At 38.9% G+C, this 15,631-nt stretch overlaps 1 protein-coding gene across 4 annotated transcripts in view; it reads right to left on the bottom strand.

Annotated features, from left to right (window-relative positions):
- Positions 1 to 15,631, bottom strand: part of LOC107309859 (amphiphysin) — a 99,039-nt gene that overhangs the window by 67,428 nt on the left and 15,980 nt on the right. The window contains exon 1 of one of the 4 annotated variants that reach the window (XM_085537647.1): positions 105 to 188. The exons of the other annotated variants lie outside the window; for them this stretch is intronic. The gene's annotated coding sequence lies outside the window, so the exon portion shown is untranslated. Of the gene's footprint in view, positions 1 to 104; positions 189 to 15,631 lie in introns of those variants that run through there. 4 annotated transcript variants of the gene reach the window in all.

Below are 15,631 nucleotides of genomic sequence, written 5' to 3'. Positions count from 1 at the left end.
GAGATTCCTAGAAATGTTAAAATAACCAGTTTGTTGTGGGGATTAGAGGAGGAAAAGAAAATTAAAAAAAAACAATGCCATCAGTCAATGGGATCATGACATACCCTTTATCCAATTGTTTAAGGGGAAAAGTCCCTTCTCGTACTTGGAAACTTGAAAGCTGCTTATTCTGCAGGTGGTTTGTATCCTTAAACTGTGGAGAAGAGATTTTAAGAAGCTGTCAGTTGAGCTTTTTCTCCATGAGTGAAAATGTACACAGTTGTTAGTGTTATAATTAGTTTGGGATTCAACAAATTAACCAATCCTGATCTTGCTCATGAATTGTAACTACTGCTGCAGTACTCTGGCTCCAGCCTTCCTTCTAAATAAACAGCATGTGCTGCCTTTCAGCAGTCTTTTCCACTCAGAAGAACAACAAGTATTCTAGAAATAATAAAATGCTCGTCTATGCAAACATTGGAGTGGAGCCATTGCACTGATTTTCAGTCATAGGAGAAATTTATCTTTAAACAGCTTACAAGTTTAAACTTTACTGTAAATCATAATTCTAGAGCAAGCTACTTGTATCACCACTTCTGACCTTGCATGTACGTGATGCTCACTTCAGCCACAGTGTTCCAAGCCTGCAAGGAAGGCAGGGAATGAGGCAAGCATGGCCAACATACACAGACACAAAAATATGGATATATATTTAGGTGTTATACACACATATTTTTGTAAATGTATAAATACACGTATGCAGCATTTGAGGCACGGACTCAGATGTGAATGATCCAAATTGTTTATTACAAGTTCTCACATCCCTTATATACCTTCACAAGTTGTTATTTTCTAACTTTCCCATCCGCCCTTACAACTTTCCCAACCACCTTTACATGTCAACAAAGCATTCTACAAAACACTTTTCAACTGTCCATGCAGGCACGTATCCAATCAGAGCTGTGAGACCCTTCTTCTCCTTGCAGAGGTGGCCTTGGTTCCCATGCTGTTTATCTTGCTCCACAGCTGCTGCTCTGAACAGCTTTTCTTGTATTCCCACACACGTACATCCATGGTATATATGCAGCCAAGACCAGGATGGCATTTCTACAGTGGATCTCCTGATCATCTCCACTGATGATGATTATAGATGAACCAAACTGTGAGAGTGCTCTGGGAGCACAGATCCTAGCCTCATGCAGGTGTTCTATTCATGGGATTAGTCAGTCTAAATTTAAAAAAACAAACAAACAAAAACCCCAAGGCTTCCATCTTGCCCCTCCCATAAAGATATAAAACAAACAAACAAACAAACAAAAAACAACAAACAAAACAAAAACCACAAAACAAACAGAGTGGAATGCCAGATCCTCCACACTTGCTGTTTTGATCCAGAAACAGACCCTTGTCAGTTCTCACTCCTCTTGTCCTGGCCTCCAGGGAACAGATAAAGCCAAACTGACTGCACTGTATGCCAGCTTATTCCAAACTGGTGAATTCTGTGGCCTCTTAAACTACCAATGGCTCCCACATCTGGGTGGTTTGTCATAAATTAATAGCAGTTTATGTAGTACTTCTCGTAGTACAATCATAAGGTACCAGTCAATACATTAAACTAAGGAAAAAGTTATGGGTTTTGTTTTGTTTGTTTTGTTTTTTTAATCTACCCAAATTTATCAAGTTTACTCAGACTTTCACAATGTGAAGAACTCAATTTGCACTGAGATCTGAACAACGATGTTAAGGAAATCATTATCAAGTATTCCACACAAGCCTCCTCTGATTTAATAAATATTGAGGGAAAATAAAGCAGGAAAAGCTTTATTTAATACATATTATCTACTAAAGCAATCAGCTGTTTTAATTCATAATAACTATACCAATGTGACCCGGGTTGCACCAACCCAGATCAGAATTTGGCAGTTGTTCGTGTACACCTTCATGCACTTGGTGGCTGTCCAGCCCTCAAATTTGTCAAGATTTCTCTGCAAGGCCTCTCTGCCCTTAAGAGAGTCAACAGCTCCTCCAGTTCAGTTTTGTCTTTGAATGTAGCTATCACTCACATCCTGCATCCAGACACCATCTCCAGACCAAGTCTATCCTTGACAGATTAAGTACTTGATCCTGTAGAGACTGGTGTGATTTAAAATGCATTGGTTAGCTTGCTTCATACATTTCTAAAATGTCAAATAAAAGCACAGGAACTTAAGAGGAGTTGCTAATCTCTTGTTTATGCCATCAGCACAACATGCTTAGTGCCTTTTTCTTAGTTGGACCTACAGAGAAGCTTCCGGGAGACTGCTGATGTTGCACAGCACCACCTGGGTATACAGCTACTGCCTTGCAGAAGCCTTGCTACTGAAATCACGGGGCATTTAAATGCAATGGAAAGAAACTGGGACAAGATTGCTATTTTCTTTTGTTAACGTTGCTTGGGAAACTACAAGGGCCAGAAGGGGATCACACAGGGAAGAGAAAGCAACCTGTAGGTGAGGACAGATCCCCCTTAAATACAGTTTTATTTCCCTTTTGACTGAAGTTCAAACACTCTCAGCTCTGCGCAGGTACTGCTTTGGCTGCACCAGCCAGCCAGGCCCTGGATGCCACACAGCGATGTTGCTGTGATGACATGTGGGTCTCATGGTGACATTTGAGTACCTCTCAATGGAAGCCTCAGACAATTCTGTTGGAAGTTGCTTGCCAACTAGCAGGGCAAAGACTGGCTCATCACAGAAGTGTCTCTGCATGAGAACTTCCACCAAACCAAATCAAGAGAAATTAAAATTGAGCCACCTGAAACAGAAATATCTTCTGCTTCTGATCCAGAGGAATTGGCTGAGTCCTCAGGATCCCGTTCTCCTTTTCCTCCAGGTTAGCATCAAGGAACAGCTTGGGATGCTGATGCAGCATGGATAAAGGAAGAAAAGAATTCACTAACTTTTTCTGATGAAGAGGAAACCAAACTTTTACTTCATACTTCTGAGGAGAGCAAAACCAAAGCCAGCATCTTCTCAGCCCTCAGCTTTCCACAGAACCTCTGTGACTGGTTGAAAATGACCAATTTAAGATGATTTTGTGGGGTCACAATGGAAACTGCATTGTTCTCAGTGAAGAAATGTTTAAGGCCCAAGTACTGGGAAGGAAAGAACCTTTGAGAGTTTTTCAGTCTGAAAACATGAAAATCTTAATTAGTCAGCTTAAAAAGATTCACCCTGTACTGTCCCAATTGCACCTGCACTTCTCACCAGGCACATGCAATGAATGGGCCAGCACCCTAGTATGGGATGCACTGCAAACAGCAAGGACAGCAGCACCGGTTACAGGTTCATAAAATGAGAGTTCATGGACAGATAGTTCTGGAAAGATGTCAGAGTAACATAGGTGCTTTATATATAGAAGTATAAATATAACAATAGCATAAATAAAGCACTCCCAGGTTGTGAAACAGTGCTAAGGCAAAGAAAGCTCGTGAAATGAACCTAAATGAAAGGTTGCCTAAATAATGATGCTGCTTCTACCAGGACAGTTCTTTAGTCTAAAGGCTGTACAAGAAAATTTCATTATATACAAGTAGATAACAGGACAGAGAAAATATTAAAAGGAACAATGCTAAGAATAAAAGTTCTTTTTTTTTGTTTTTTTTTGTCTTTGAATGTTGAATTTTATGCACTAGGCATAAACCCTGATAGATAACTGCAATAGAAATCCTGAACGCTGCAAGACATTATATTAGCTATTCAGTAGATGCCATTGTTTCCTCAAATTTAAATTAATTCCAGTTCTTCAACTGGTTGCTAGGAGCCCATTAGAGATGCTACATTTTCATAGGAGTACCAAAGCTAAACCTTGTTAGTCTCAGGCATTGATAACATTGATCACATGTTTTTTCCTAGGAAGGAGTAAGAATAAATTCAAGTTCTGGCATTCTACTTTTCTTAACTTTATTCTTCATTTCCCAGTTGATGTATTCTTTTCTCCATATTCTTAGCTGTTGTCAGCATTGCTATGCATTGAGAAACACTTGCCACATCCCTCAAAAGGAAACTGCATTTCAGTAGTGCCTGAAATGGATTCTTCATGAAACATAGTAGTCCTCATGGATGATAAAGCAATATAAATGCAGAGCTATGTGATTAATGTAAAACTGTGTGATTAAGTGCAAGTCAGTGTGATTAACAGAGCTGCAACACACTAGATCTCTGCTTTCTCTTTCCATAATTAACTTAATTCATTCTAAATTTGTTTCGAAATTAGGCTGACACTATTTAAAGCATTTTCCAGACTCAGAGTACCATGTTGGTACATCATTTCTTTTTCTAATTTTCAGCTATTCACTGTTTTGCTTCAATATAAATACGCATCCTTGAATGCTTAAAGATCACTCTTTAGGCACAGTAGCTGATTCCAGGGGAAATCATTGTGTGTTGTTTACAACACAGCTAAATATAAATGCTTCAGGGATTCTGGGGTCATGCTATCAGAAAAAGTAGGTATACCAGAGTGATACAACATTCCTTATAAATATGGACAAGGAAGGATTTTTAATATCAAGTATGACACTGAAATTTCTAAGTACATGAAATGCATTAAAAATCTGCAGAGCAGATGAAAATAAATCTCAACCCCTGGAGCCAGATGGGAGAGAATCCAGCTTGGTTGTTCAGAAACCAAGTAGTAAGACATGCTCTGCTCAAAGAAGAAACCTCAAAAAATCACTTATCCCAAGGAGTCAAGCTTGGTCGCCCAAAGCACTGTTGTTTCTTATGGCCACCTTTCTCTGTTCATCATTGGGAAAACATACACAGGTCATAAAAAGGTTATGTGGCTGCTGAAGGCAATGGAGAGCACAGCCCTGCCTTCCTTACTCACGTAGCTTGAGTCAGAGCTTGCCCTGTTTCACAAAACCACTGCAGGCTCCAGCCGTTGTATAACAGCCCTAGCGACCTTCCTATGCCGCAGCCCGCTCCTCTGAGTGACAGTACCTGATGATGAATATTAATAGGTTGAAACAACAGATAGGTTCAGTGGAGAAAACACCAGAAATAAAAGGGAGATCCCAAGAGCTGGTTTTTTTTTTTGTTTTTTTGTTTTTTTTTTAATGTCAAGCTCTTGAAAAAATGAAGAACTCATGACTGTGCAACTGCACAGCATACAGCATCTCGACAAGTAAATCATGGTAATGAAAGATATACAGACAAGAACAATTTACGGCAGAATGCAAGACCTTGCTTCCTTGGCAGCATCAAGAAGCCTTAAACATATGAGGAGTCACAGTAAGATTTTGTAAAATGCAGGCTTTACCACATGAGTGTGTACTTCATAGAAAGTAGAATTAATGCAAAGATTTTCACAAATATAGATGAATATAGTCTTTGTACTGCATTTGGGTACGCAGCACCAAAATGACACTGCTGAGCTGCAAACTGAACCCTGTCCCCAGAGAAACCCTTTCTGGAAGGAACAGCTCCCATGCTGTCCTGCCCACAGGGCAGCTGCTGGCCAGGAGCTGTTGTGAAGTGCAGGGCATGTGCAAGGATGTGCTGAATAACCCCTGGGAAACCTGCTACTCTTTGCTAAGGGAAGATTAACCATGACTCCCACATTTCCATATGCCATGAAAAAAAGTTGAAAATACTTGGATTTTCATAGCTTTAAGTCTATCCGTTCTTTTAAAGAACAAGATCAATAATAATAATCTCAAAAAAATTGTGTGTAATCTTTAATGAAAGAAATAAAACAATCAATTTCTAGCATAGATTGGAGCCTGGAAAATTCAGAAACAACTGACTCTAAGTCAGGACAACTTGAAAAGCCATCAGAGTAAAATCAAATGGTTATCAGAAAGGAATCAATCAAGTAATCAAGAAAAAAAAAAAAAAAGCAGAGTCTAACTCCCCTGCCAGGATAACTTAGATGAGAATTTTAATCAGCCATAGGGGAATTTTTCCTGTTGCTTAGTTCAAGATAGAAAACACAGGAAGCACAGTAAGGAGTCTTACACAAACTGAAGAGAAACACATGACATGTTTTCCACTATGTGCCATAAAATACACAGCATTAATTTTACAACATTTAACTCATAAACCTAAGAAATATAATTTCTACCCACACAATCTTACAATAACGACCTGTTAATTGCACTGAAATTATTTATCTTTTGAGCAGATATTGCATTTGAAAAATATGCCAGTAAAGATGACACAAGAAAGAGATGAACTCTGAAAGACAATCAGATGCTCACAGAGCCAAAGCTTAGTGGCTCTGAAGTTAAGTTCCAGTCATAAATATTTAGGAATGAAATTGAGCATCACATGGATGAAAGGGCCTAGGACAGAAAAACTCACCTTTGGATAAGCTGGAATCCTTTATCAAATCCAAAACCTATAAAATCTTATGCCAGTTTCTTAGGTCTTAAGACAAATTACCCTCAAAAGGATTTTTCAGTTTCAATTCAGAATTTGCTGCAGTAAAATTTACTGGAGATAACCAAACACTCAGACAGAAACAAATAAATAAATAGCCTGTGAGCACGGATTTTTTTAAATCTGAACACAGCAAACCCATTCTATCCATTTAAACACTTTCTTCTGGAAAAAGAAACAACAAACGTTTTACTGTGAGAAACCAGCTTCCCTCTGCACCATATCACTCAGCATAACTAGCTAGGAATCGCATGCACAGCTTTCAAGCAGATAGAGCCTTAGCAACCTCTGTGATATGAAAGGTAACGAGTATTCAGCTTTTCCAAGTTTACATTTTGTACCCTGCATAACTTGAAGGATTAGATATTTCTAAATACCGCAGACAAGTGGTATATCAGGAGATAGTGCTGCATTCATGTGGCAAGGGACACACCAGCAAAACCTCTACTCCTGCTTTGTACATGGATTGTACTTTCGCAGTCTTTAATTCCCCATTTCTCATTTACTGAAGGACTACTAAATACCACAGATCAACTATAAATACACTACCACTTATTAAGCAAATAATAGCAATAATAATAATAATAGTAAATTCCCCTGTCCTGAAAAAACAAGGATGAAACAATTTTCATTAAGTACAAGAGACACAATGGACGTGGTTCTGCCCTGCAGTTCCAACCCACACTGCTTCAGTGCAGTTATTACTCATCTTTTTTCTGTGGGATCCAGGGAGCCTGATCACTGTGTGCAGCACAAAGAGGTCATTACATTGGCATTTTCATATTCTGGCTGGAAATTGAGGCGAGAGCTGAGTAATTCAAGGATTAAATTTTTCTAAGAAGAACTAATCTGCTCAACGCACCATTTTCATACTTCTTTTTATGCAAGAAACTGAGCAAGAAGTTTCTATAATCAAGGAAGATCAAAATGCACCAATCAAACCCAGGGACTATTTTTTTCTTGTCTGTCTGCAATGATTGCTCTTTTGAAGACCGATTCTGTGTAAGCTGACCTTTTATTCAGTAAATCTCACTACCATGTGATTAAAACACATTATAAAAATATCCCCTTATTAGCAGAACAATTTCCGATGCATTTCAAGAAGCATGTCTACTCATGTCGAGCTTTAAAGCACAATTATTGTACCTCAGATTGTTAGATCTGCTGTGCCAAGAGAATTGGATTATATTTTACATTAAAGTTACCCATAGACTTCAAGGAAAAGAATCCTGTTTGAAAAATCTGTTTTATCATCAATGACAGCAAAAACTTGTTTTAATTCTTACATTTTGGGTTGTGGATGCCAAGCTATCAGATCAGGGATTTTTTAATTTATTTATTTTTTTAATTCTAAATTGAAAAGCTTTATTCGTGAGAAGTCTGGCAAACAACTGTGCATCTGTTCAGTTGTTTTTCCCTCTTGAACAAAAAGGGCTTTTAGTAAATGAATATTTTTCACAAGCATGGGTTTGCAGCTTTGGTTCTGCTCCTCTGCAAGACACTTTGCTGACTCACCAAGTCCCTGAGCAAGGTGAGTCCTGTCAGTGCCAGCTGAAGGAATGGCTGAGCATGAGAATGAAAACGCTCGTTTATTGTCATTGCTTGAGGAAACTGTGGGAAGGAGCACGCTGCCAGAAAGTAAACATATGAGCAGCTGAGCTTAGCTGAATGCCCACTGGAGGTTACCTGCTTCTTAGTTTTGGTACAGCACCGGGGAGCACCAGGAAACACATCTATTCTGATGTCTCTACACACATATGTACATCAGTGACCTACAGGGTGGAACAAGTATACTGATTTTTGGCAAGAACATAGAGTATTTTCTTCCTGGGGAAAAAAAAAAAGTACAGACAGTACTGTTAGCATATGCAGTATTCAATTTGTGCTCACCCATTATCTGAGTGCTGGGTCTTCATATTTGAAAAATAATAAAATAAAACCCCCTAAATTCCTTTCTGCTATTGCAAGACCAGATTGGTGCAGAAAAATGCAATCCAAAAATATCTAAATTCTGAAAAGCCTTTATATAATTTGATATTTTAATTATCCTGCTGTCAAATGTCTAAAGTTGTTTGACTTAAAGGATCTGGAAGCTGTTGCAGCAAAGTAAGGAGGCAGAGACAAAAGCTGAAAGAATACCAGATGGTTTATCACAAAACATAAGTGTAGGGGTGTGCAGAGACACCAGGCTGGGTGGGTTTGAGTAGCTTTGCAAGAGCAGCAACTCCATTTTGGCTAGAAAAATTTCAGCTCTGGTGAGCATGCTCCCATGGCCCCACAGCTCTTGGAGCTGCAGATTTGGTATCACTACATAGTGCTGTGTCTTTTTTCCCCCACACAGGTACAACTGAAAACCAATTTGGATGAGTGTTAGCTGCAGAAACACTTGAAGAAATGAAGGGCATTTTTGAAAACAGAAGTAACCTTACCCAGATACAAAACACATGGGGAAACACCTGGTGGCTTTTTCTGTTGTAGCAGGTTTAAGGAAATAATGACGGGTTTTTAGCTAAGTAACCTTTGCTAACCCAGGAAGCCATCCTTCAGAAAGTCCATAAGAGTAAAATGCACAGTCAGATTTCTTCTGTGCATCATGGCTTTTTGTCTTGGAAATCCCACTGTAAATAAACAGGTAGTGAATAGAGATACATCAGGATTTTCTGTCCTACTGTAAATACTCCTGAGCAAGACTGCATCAAGTCCCCAAAGTATATCATGAGAGAAAACAACAAAATTAGTCAGCAATTTTGAGAGAAAACAACAGTTATTCTCCCAAGTTAAACACGCGTATCAACATTAATGAGCAATGTCCAAACACACTCTTCAGCTCTGTTCAGTTTCCTTCCAGCCTTTTTTGTTTATCTGCTATTCTGTTACAGCATCTCCACGATTTTTGAGTCCTTAGTCCAACTCTTTCTGTCTTTCTCAAAGAGTTTTCTCCCTAGCTCACCATCTTTGTCATGTTTTCTTTTAGGATGGGTGCTCCTGACCTCCAACTAAAACCTTATCACAGTCTGTCTTGACACTTTACTCACAACTAAGTGCTCCATTTTTTTCCTCTTATACTTGGTTTAAATTGGAAAGAAAATTTCATCAACATGAATATATAAATATCTGCTTTTTACTAATAATTTAAATAAATTACATGATAATTATTTTTAAAGCAATGACTATTTCAAATAGTTTAAAACAAACAAGTGAATCAGTATTAAAGATCTGGTTATAGACAAGCTAGTAAGTGACCAAGTAATAAGTAACTTGAAGAAATTGAAATCTGTTCAAAAATCAGAAGAACATAGATTACATTCAGAAACATGATTGCCACCAGAATAGTTAATTTCACAGAATCGTAGGGGTTGGAAAGGACCTCCAGAGATCAAGTCCAACCCCCCTGCCAAAGCAGGCTCCCTACACCAGGTTGCACAGGTAGGTGCCCAGGGGAGTCTTGAATATCTTCAGAGAAGGAGACTCCACAGCTCCCCTGGGCAGCCAGTTCCAGTGCTCTGTAACCCTCACCGTAAAGAAGTTCTTGCACACATTTGTGTGGAACTTCCTACGTTCCAGTTTCTGTCTGCTTCCCCTTGTCCTCTCTCCACACAGTGCTGAAAAGAGTCTGGCCTCACCATTTTGTCCCCCACACCTCAGATGTTTATAGACCTGGATCAAGACCCCTCTCAGTCTTCTTTTCTCAAGGCTAAACAGACCCAAGTTCAGTTAGCCTTTCTTCATAGGGGAGATGCTCCAGGCCCTTCACCATCTTTGTGGCCCTCCACTGGACTCTTTCCATTATTTCACTGTAATTAGACACCTGCTTTTAGTGTTTTAGTGTTGCAATTTCCACCTACTCAGAGGGCTCCTTACAGTCACAGCAGTGTTGACCAGCCTCAGAACTGGAAACTGCTCCTGTGCTTATGCAGCAGAGGTCAGTTGGTTCATATTCATAAAGCCTTTCCTACAAATAAATACCAGGAGGCTCTTATTTTTGCAAGAATAACGTTCAGTCTTGTTAACTTTCAGAAGGAAGATTGAATTTTACTGATTTCCTTGCTTTGTGTTTCTTGCCATAGGGCCAAACAACACCTACATTTTTGGTTAGGATAATGAAAGCAACTATAAAAGAGAATACCCTCAGTGCCTCCACCCCATATACAGTATTCCTATTATTGCTAACAGCAGCAAATAATAGTAACAAATGTGGAAATTGCTTTAAAAACTGTGATGAAAAATTTGCATTTTTTTTTTTTATTTCATACATCATTCCTTTTATTTCCCCTGCTCTGATTAAATAAGGTCACACAGAATCACAGAATCACAGAATGACCCGGGTTGGAAGGGACCTCAAGAATCATGTAGTTCCAACCCCCCTGCCTGGCAGGGCCACCAAACATACACCTTTACTAGATCAGGTTGCCCAGGGTCCCGTCCAACCTGGTCTTGAACACCTCCAAGGATGGGGCATCCACAACCTCCCTGGGCAGCCTGTTCCAGGGCCTAACCACTCTCCTAGTAAAGAACTTCCCCCTAACATCCAACCTAAATCTTCCCTCCTTCAACTTAAAACCATTTCCCCTAGTCCTGCTATTGTCAGCCCTTTCGAAGAGTTTACTCCCTTCTTCCTGGGAGTAAGTTCCCTTCAGGTACTGAAAGGCTGCAATGAGGTCACCCCGCAACCTTCTCTTCTCCAGGCTGAACAAACCCAACTCCCTCAGCCTGTCCTCATAGGGGAGGTGCTCCAGCCCCCTGATCATCTTCATATCTCAGGTCATATCTCAGAGCTCTTTATCTGAACTTATCAGACTTCAGAAGATCAAGTCTGCCTGTTTATTCTGCTTCCAAATCCCCAGTCATAACATACAGCAAGTACAAGTTATGGAGCGCTAATTGCTAGTTAATCACGTGAAATGCTTATTAACAGCATACAAATCAGTAGCAGCTAGAGGAAAAAAACAAAACAAAAAAACACTCATTACTTGAAAATGCTTTAATTAACTTGTATCAGTTCTCCTCGTGTATCTCAAGATTTTATCATCTCTCTTTTTAATAGCATTAATTGGTCCTCTGAATTTTTCTTCCTTAAATATAATTGCAACCTAAATACAGAAGTATATCTAGGCCTACTTAAAAAGAACAGCACTGTTTGTGTATTTTATTTTAAGTTTGTAATATGAACAGTTTGTATATTTTTAACATTTTACATACAATAAATTTATGATATGAGAGATTAATCTTTTATGATGAATTTTTATTCAGTTCTTTGACATGCTTGCTCCACATAAGCACAATTACTCAACAGGAGCACAGCAAGGTGAGAAGAGTGCTCCATAGGACACTGCATGTCAGCTCTGAAGACATGAGGCAGCATGGAGGAGAGGGTACAGAAAGCAATCCAACCTATCATTCACATTTATGCATTTTCCAATAATTGCTTTTCTCTCTGGGAATTTATACACAGTGTGAGTCAACTGTATAAAAATGCAAGCTTTTTCTCAGTAGAGAAGGGTTATATTAACCGGGACCATCAACAACCAATGCAGCTCAGGTCAGATCTGTTCAATCCCAAACTGGAAGAAGTTTTCAAAAAGAGGAATTTCAGTTTGTGATTTCTTACTTGCCTAACAGCATTTTAGCAAACCTGTAGATGAGAACCATGAAGCCCCATCACCAAAGCTTATGGCCAACTCTAATATCACCCCTTTTGGAATAAGCAAAAAAAACCAAAAACAAACAACAACAAAAACCCCCAAAAAACCTGAAATGTGAACCCAAGTAGATACTAGGAAGGTGTTCCTGAAATACAACCCTTGGACTCCTGTGCTTGAAGTGCACACGGTCAACAAGGCCCACCCATTCTTTGGAAAACAAGTAAGCACAAGAGTACTGAACATTAAATTATGCCATGAAATTATCTGAAGAAAGTTACAAAAAATGTATTTCTAATGTAAACCTGCTAGGGACTCCTCAATGCATGCCGAACCTCAGATGCTTGAAAGCTCTTGGAAAAACACTGATGGCTAGGGCCCAGATATTTCAGTGTTGTGATGCCAGGTGGAGAGAGCATATGACATGAAGAAGGCTTGGAAGGTGACCCTCTCTTCTTCTGTTTGCCTCCACAGACAACCACCTGCAGTCTTGTTGTTTTATACCCCTGGTTTCAGACACTGGAGTGCCACAACACACCAAGTAGAGCAAAACACCTCAGCACTCACAGAATGGCAGTGCTGATACAACATCTGTACCTTAAAATGGACCTGTTCCTCCTGTTTTTATTGACATCTGAATAGTTTTGGTTAAGAACGGAAAGAAAACACAGATGAACCAAATCAATAACTATCTGGAACATTTGAACAGACATACAGTATTCCCCAAACTTTTGGCAAATTCTCACCACTCAGCAGAGAAAGAATCCCACTGTGCTATTCTGATCATTACAAATCTTAATTTGAAAAGATCCATGTAGATGGTTGTTTCAAGATTTCAACTATTCATCTTGTTTAACTTCCTTCTGATATTAAGAAGAACTGAAGAGAAAGCATTAAGTGCTGTATTTTGTTGTAAACTAACACTCCTGATTATGTTTCACCCCACAGTAACGTAAGACTCAGTGTTTCCACACAAATCATAGAAAAAAACAACAAAAACACAAACTGTTGCTCTATACCTACACTACTCAGAGTGATTTTTCTAGTTAGTTTCCATCTGATTTTGATCATGGCAATTTTATTCAATCTCTTTTCCCACTCAGGAAGATTTCAATAGAATTACAGGAGTGCCGGAAGGATTTCCTAACAAATATGTGGGAACTGAATGTCACGTGGAGGGTGCATGAATTAGTGAGACCATATAGGAGTCAGCAGTTAGCATACCAAGTCCATAAGCAAGACGGAACTGAGAAAACATTTTAGTTCAATGCTGGAGCAGTTTTGTTAGTGGAGATCACAGATGCTTACCATTTTCCAGCTTGAGGACATCAGTTTCCCAGGCTGGTCACCTGTAATCACATAACACCACTCTGGCTCAACAAAGAGGCATATGTACTTCAGAGCAATGTGAGGCTCATTGTGGGCATGTGTTTAGTTACCCATCACAGTTTTCCTCAGTTTGTTGTATGGCCTTTACAACAAAGGAAGTATTTGATCAAGATGTCTCACTCAGCTATCTGTGTCTACAGCTCACACACTAGTAGGTTCATCCTGTTCCTGACGCCTACACATCTGGATTCATCAAAATTAAGATATGCTCCCTGGATTCCTAACTTCACAACTGAGAATTAAGAGGAACACTGTGAGTAATCAACGCATTCATTCCAGCCTTGGCAGAAGATAATAGTTTTCAATATTGAAAGTCAAGAAATAATTTATGCTCAAAATAAATATTTAAGAGCTCTACTGGGCTTTTGAGGTGGAGCCTGACTCTAGGAGTAATTCCTAGATTCACCACCAAGTCTGGTGCCTTCTGCACACCCAAAGGACTGTTAGAGCAGGGAAGTACAATATAAGGCTTGAAGTAATTTCTTTTCCTTTTTCTCCCCTTGTAATTAAGAATTTGACTCACAGTCCTGATACTGCAAACAGATTGCTACTAGCAGAGCAACACTTGCTCTGCTCTGTGAAAAAGAAACCCAACTGCATGACACCTACAAACTCCTCAGCCTGGTTTGTAACTGGAGAGATCGCTTCTAGCATATAACATATTCAGGTTGGAAATTTCCTTTTGGAACCTCCCAGTGCCCTAAAGAGGTCCTGAAAGTCAAATCTTGAGACCACTATTTTTTGCCATGCCACAACAGATCAACTTCTCTAACTTGTATAGTGACAAGTACTGAGACATGTTAATACTGTTAACAGAGGAAAATCTAGAAAGAAATATGTGTTACTACACTGTCTCTAAATGACAGATTCCTAAATGACAGAATATTTTATATTTTTTCCTTTTTTTTTCCCCATAGAAAACTACAGTCTCCCCGTCGTCATTCACAAATCTACTCTAACAAGAGATAACAAAAGATTGTAAGCTCAGGAAAAGCCAGATAAGTTAAAAATATTTAATTAAGTTTCCATTAATTATTCCAATGGCTCATATTTTACCCAAAATAGAAAAAAACTATAAATAAGTATTTATAGACCATCTTTTGCAACTTGTCATGTTCTAGTGCAGGCCTTCATTAACAAACCACAACAGAGGTTTAAGGAAAGAAAAAAAACAAAGCTGCAGAATCACATAAGATACAACTTACGTTGTTCCCCTTCCATGCTCATTTTAAATATGCCCAAATTAGCAGGATTTTATTTCTTCCTATTTACAATCAACTTACTAAACTCAAATCATATCTAGGTACCCTTCAAGTCAAATCACACCTCACAAATGAAAATTTTAAAGTTGTTTGACAGTGAAAATTTACATATATGCTCCTAAGGAGTTAACAGTCTAAAAAAGAGATCTCAGTAGTTAAACAGACCACAGTCTGGTAATGGTAAATAGTTTTGCATAGAAGACATCGCCTCTGCACTTAGTGTTTTCTGTTCTAGATTAAAGGAAGTCAAATTCCTTAACACTTTGTTGCATTTCATTTTCTCCTCCTCTATCTCTGTATATTTTCTACTCACTTCTCAAGTAATTCTTACCCAAAAGTACACAAAAGTCATCAACTGAATTGCTAACATCAGTGGCTTGACTACTTTTTACCTTTTGCATTTTTGCAAATGTTACTTCAGTAGCTCTGATCACTCCTAAGTGAAGTTCTTGGACTGGCCTTGTACAGTTGCCATTTGTTCATTTTTGCTGAATGTCAGCTTTTTGGTTCTGTTTGTCAAATTAACTTGGATTACCATTTCATTTGCCATTCTGCCTAGGGCTTGCTGCACAGTCTGAAATCAGTCACATACATTGTCTATTCCATCAAGCAGCAACACTCACAGCATTACTTCCAAGTTTGTGTGATGATGGGACATTCATCAAATTCTTTTCTACCTGCATCTTATCAGAACTTATCAGCAAACAATCCTTTTTGTGTATATATATGTGTGTATATATTTACATACGTATGAAGGTTCCCTCCTAGATTCTGCTCAATCTGCCCCCCACTAAAAACAGGATCTGCTGACATGCCTGGATTTAGTCTCCTTCCTCTAACACATTTGATGTCTTCTCTACAAGTATTACACAAGCTCAACTTCTTGGTAAGCTGTTTTGATGCACACTAAGTCGTTTACCTAATTTGCTATGTAAATGCA

This window comes from Coturnix japonica, chromosome 2 (genome assembly GCF_054131305.1).
Source record: "Coturnix japonica strain WE chromosome 2, WE-NBRP24, whole genome shotgun sequence".
NCBI lineage: Eukaryota > Metazoa > Chordata > Aves > Galliformes > Phasianidae > Coturnix > Coturnix japonica.
This window is presented reverse-complemented; position numbering and strand designations above follow the sequence as displayed.